Genomic DNA, 5,454 nt, shown 5'->3' with positions numbered 1-5,454 from the left:
TTAAATTCTTATTACATTTGAATCTATTGCTATCTTTCCTCCTTGGGTACATTCGCCACACAACATATGTATGTACGAACACAAAACTGCCTGGGGTTTGCGAAAATTTGAAGATTGCAGTGCAAGTGCTGTGCTAGCGTTAAATGCTAAATATATATGCATAAAGTATTTTTACGATTATCCTCGAAACCTTGAGGGATTTCCCAAATATACTCGGGCTCGTATCGCTGGATTCTTAAAGAAATGCTCACGATGACCAAATTGTAGTACAATTAACTTTATTGTACAACAAACAATTTACAATACTCGCTAATACAGTAAAAACACTCTACAATAATTGTTAAAGCAATAACAACGCTTAACTAAACTTCTTAACACAATTAAACTTATAGCTTGCTTATTCGCAACTCACTTCTCTGCTCACTTTACTTGTAGCTTGCTGACTTGTAACTAACTCACTTCGCTGTGGCGGCGCCCTTATACACCTGCGCTCTTACTTATGGCAACTCTAGAACATTCTGAAGTTTATCGCTCATTGTCTTTCTCTCGCTGTTCGCAGTGTTCATCCAACTTGACGTTTCTCTTTGTGGAACATTCTACGTCATTCCTCGAACATTCTGCCTATTTCTCGTTGTTCGCTTCGCGTTGCCGCAGTATTCGTCACAGTATGTATACAATGTGGTTTTACTCCTCTCTCTAATTCTCGCGTATTCGCGGTATCGTCACATCCCTTTGTTTATGTATGATTCGTAGCAAATTTGAATCGGTTCCACCGGCGTTCAAATCCAATTACTTAAATTCTTATTAGATTTGCATTAGTTTACATTTTTTCTACCATTGAACTAAATACTTTTTGCAAAGTGCTTTATTCGCGTTAATTGCTAAATCGTAAAAATTAAAATACAGTGGTTTGGTTGCGTTAATTACGCGGTATATATACTCGCAGTCGTATGTTTGTTACGGCCAACTGCGTTACGTGCCTAAACGCAGTTTTCGGCAATACTTAATATCAAGTTCGTATCTCAAAACTTGCGTAAGACCCACTGGCCGATCGAAATTTTCGGCAAGAGCTGCGAATCATCAATTTATATCCCTAATATAAACACGTATATACTTGAATTATTATTTGCATATAAATATCTCACTTTCCTCGTATATATTTGTGAAACGCAAAGTAAAGGTCGACTTTTACTCCCGTACAGACGTTGCCTGCGTTAGTGTCTAGTATTCTAACGTATAAGTGCTTTATAGAATACATCAGAAAAAATCTTGTTTTGTATCACGCATAGAGAATTAAAAGTCGACATTTATTTTGAATAAAACCAATTTCTCTCCTGATTGGTTTACGAACTGTAAGCCAAACAGTTATCAACTTCTATCCCGTCTTAACGGTGTAATTAAAAAAAAAAAGGAAAAAAAAACCCAATTGTGAGTAACGCCGTCCGCGTTAAATAACTCTGCACAATTATTTTTTCTCTCAAACTTATCGGTTGATCTGATTAGTATCTTTGTCGATCCTGTTGAAGGTTCGACTAATTTATTATCTCTCTATCAAGGTTGTTTGGTACGTTTGCCATTCACCTTAATATACGTCGAAGATTCGACTAATTTTATTATCTCTCTCTCAAGGTTGTCTGGTACACTTGCCATTCACCTTAACATACGTCGAAGGTTCGACTAATTTTTTATCTCTCCCTAAAGGTTGTTTGGTACGATTGCCATTCACCTTAACATACGTCGAAGGTTCGACTAATTTTTTATCTCTCCCTAAAGGTTGTTTGGTACATTTACCATTCAGCTTAACACCCGTCGAAGATTCGACTAATTTTATTATCTCTCTCAGGGTTGTTTGGTACGTTTGCCATTCACCTTAACATACGTCGAAGGTTCGACTAATTTTTTATCTCTCCCTAAAGGTTGTTTGGTACATTTGCCATTCACCTTAACATACGTCGAATGTTCGACTAATTTTTTATCTCTCCCTAAAGGTTGTCTGGTACACTTGCCATTCACCTTAACATACGTCGAAGGTTCGACTAATTTTTTATCTCTCCCTAAAGGTTGTCTGGTACACTTGCCATTCACCTTAACATACGTCGAAGGTTCGACTAATTTTTTGCTCTCTCTCTAAAGGTAGTTTGGTACATTTGCCATTCACCTTAATAGACGTCGAATATTCGACTAATTTTATTATCCTCTCTCAAGGTTGTTTGGTACGTTTGCCATTAGCCTTAAGCGAGATCGAAGATTAGACTAATTTTTTCCCCTCTCTCTCAAGGTTGTTTGGTACATTTACCATTCACCTTAGTAGACGTCGAAGGTTCGACTAATTCTTTATCTCTCTCTAAAGGTTATTTGGTACATTTGCCATTCACCTCAACAGGCGTCAAAGGTTTGAATAATTAGCGACATATTGCATCTGTTTTCTTGAGTTTGAGCTCCAGGAGCTTGCGTTAACATACCTAAATCATCTTCCCATTCCATCTACAAAAAAGGAAAAGGCCCTATACAATCCAACCTCTCGACTTTGCCAAAAGTGTCTGGTTGCGAAGTAAATAAAGTTTTCTTGGTTGCATCTACCCTATGGTCTCACGTTAAGACACCAAGGGCTTGCGATCTATATCTCTTCAAGAAAGCGAGTTAGGCTTTTTACTGTTTACAGTAACCCGATTTTTCATCTTTGCAATACATAAGCACTTCCGCTTTGCAAGTCATGGCTACTGAATCAGCAGTAATGGCGGATTTTCTTTTTGACTCCAACAATATAACTTTTTGTGAACATTTTGAAAAAGAAGATCCGGAAGACCACACTGATTCTTTGCTGGAAATCAAGCTTCCGGATCTCAATGCACGATGGGAAAGTTAACAACTCTCATATCGAAAGGTCTACCTTACTGATGAAAAACATGTTCCCACCGACTTAAAAGAGGAAGCGGGTAACAAATTCCAATTATGTACTGATAGTTTTTATATATGCAAATCCCATATTCTCGACAAGCTTAAAATATTTCAAGGTAACCCCAGCCACCAGGCTACCACCTCGCGTAACTCTTCTGCTTTCTTCGACAATTCAGTTCCGTGCATCAAAGTCCCACCTTGTGATACCCAGATCTTTTATGGTAGCTATGAGGACTGGCCATCGTTTCGTGATATGTTCACGGCCGTTTACGTCAATCGCCCGAAACTTACCCCTGCTCAAAAACTGTATCACTTACGGAATAAGACTCGCGGAAAAGCTGGTAGCATTGTCAAGCAATATAAGTTATGTGACGAAAACTTCTCCCTAGCTTGTGACGCTTTAAGAGCTCGTTTCGAGAACAAGCGAATTTTAATCGACAAGCAACTTAAATTGCTATTTAACCTTCCCTCAGCTAGTTCGGAAAACAGCGAAGCAATCCAGAAAATTCAAAACACAATTAATGATTGCCTCTCGTGCCTTAAATCCCAAGGGGTTTCCGTGTGTGACTGTGACCCTATACTAATATATCTATGCTCGACGAAGCTACCTGAGGAGACTCTAGCATTGTGGGAACAGTCCCTTAAATCCAGAAAAGACCTTTCTAACTGGTGCCAAATGGATGAGTACCTCACCAGTCGATATGAAGTAGTTGAACGTTTGCACAGCTATAAAACAACCAAGGCACGAAGTTCTTTCCCCAAAAAGGCATCTGCGAAGGTGCAGTCTTACCATTCCCCGGAAAAGTTAGTGGCGAAATGCAAATTATGTAGTAACAACCATCCCTTGAAGCTTTGCCCCGAGTTTCGAAAACTCTCGGCTCAAGAACGTAGCAAGTTCGTCGAACAAAATAGTTACTGTTCCAACTGTTTGGCCTACAACCATCTTCTCAATAATTGCCAAAGCATGTTTCGATGTCTTCACTGTAAGAAGGCTCATCACACAATATTGGATGTCAAACCAACTAGTAAACCTGAAGCTATGGCTCCTGTTAAGAAACCAATGACTCAACACTCCCTGAATTCCACGTCTTTGCTGCATACCCAATCTCTCGAACCTTCCTCCAGTCATACAAGACACCCCATTTTCAATATAACTGAAGGCACTTACGAGGACTCTCCCAAATCCTCGGCTGTAAGTTATCCCCCCGTTCAAGCGAATTTTTCGGCGAACAATAAGAAGACGCTTCTTCCCACAGCACAAGTGCATATCAAGCACGTGGGCACTCTCTTAGGGTAAGCCTTAATAGACCAAGGCTCTCAAAAATCATTAGTGTCAGAAAAGGCCCAAAGACGTCTGCAGCTTCCCACCTATCGAGAAAATTTCTCAATCACCGGAATGGGCGGGACTATCGTTGAAAATGCCAACAGAGTTTGCCAACTTACCATATTCTCCAAACGTTGCAACATTACCATAAACACTAAGGCCATTGTCCTTAAAAAACTCACCAGCTTTCTCCCATCATTCCAACTTCATAAACCAAATCTCTCAGAAATTAAGGACCTAGATCTTGCGGATTCCTATTTCTATACCCCCGGCCCAATTGACCTAGTAATAGGTAGTGACCTGATACCACAAATCCTCTTTCAAGGAGTCAAGCACCAAATTTGTGGAAGTCTTCTTGGTTGGTATTTAAGTGGGCCATTGAAGTCTATTGAGTGCTCCAGACTTCACACACATGTTGTTGAAGACTGAGGCGAAAATCTTAACTCTCAACTTAAACTTTTCTGGGAAACCGAAGAAATAACTGAATCCCACCCACCTTCCGATGCTGATGCATTTTGCGAAAAATTTTATCAAGACACCACCTATCGGCAAAGTGATGGACGATATGTAGTCAGATTGCCATTTAAATCCGAGTTTCCTTCTAACCTCACTCTCGGTCCATCTCGTTCGCAAGCAATGAAGCAAGCGATTCGAATGGAACATACGCTTAATAAAAACCCCGATCTCCAAGAAGAATGTAATCGAGTATTAGAAGAATATCTATCCCTAGATCATATGAAACCAATCACTCACTATGAAATCCATGAAGATGGCAAATGTTTTTCATATTATCTCCCTCATCATTCAGTCGTTAAACCCGATAGTAAATCTACCAAAGTTTGTGTGGTATTTAACGCCTCTACACCTTCAGCGTCAGGAACTTCCCTCAACGAAATATGCAAATATGCACGATTTTCAAACAAACCACTAGATCACAAATCATGGCGGCTCTTCCGCCCGAGCGTTCAAACTTCTCCCTGCCTTTCACGTACACCGGTCTTGACTTTGCCGGCCCTTTCGATGTTAAATCATCACCTCTCCGCAAATCCCCTATGCTGAAAGGATATGTTTGTGTTTTCATTTGTTTTTCGACTAAAGCCATCCACTTAGAGCCGTGTTTAAAGCTCTCTACAAAAGCCTTTCAAGCAACAGTCTCCCGTTTCGTTGGAAGACGTGGTCTCCCTCAACGCGTATTTTCCGATAACGGAAAGAACTTTGTAGGCGCAAGTAGA

The sequence above is a fragment of the Rhagoletis pomonella genome, unplaced genomic scaffold (assembly GCF_013731165.1).
Source record: "Rhagoletis pomonella isolate Grant_MI unplaced genomic scaffold, Rhpom_1.0 Rhpom_scaffold_00100, whole genome shotgun sequence".
Taxonomy (NCBI): domain Eukaryota; kingdom Metazoa; phylum Arthropoda; class Insecta; order Diptera; family Tephritidae; genus Rhagoletis; species Rhagoletis pomonella.
Note: the sequence above shows the minus strand (reverse complement) of the source record.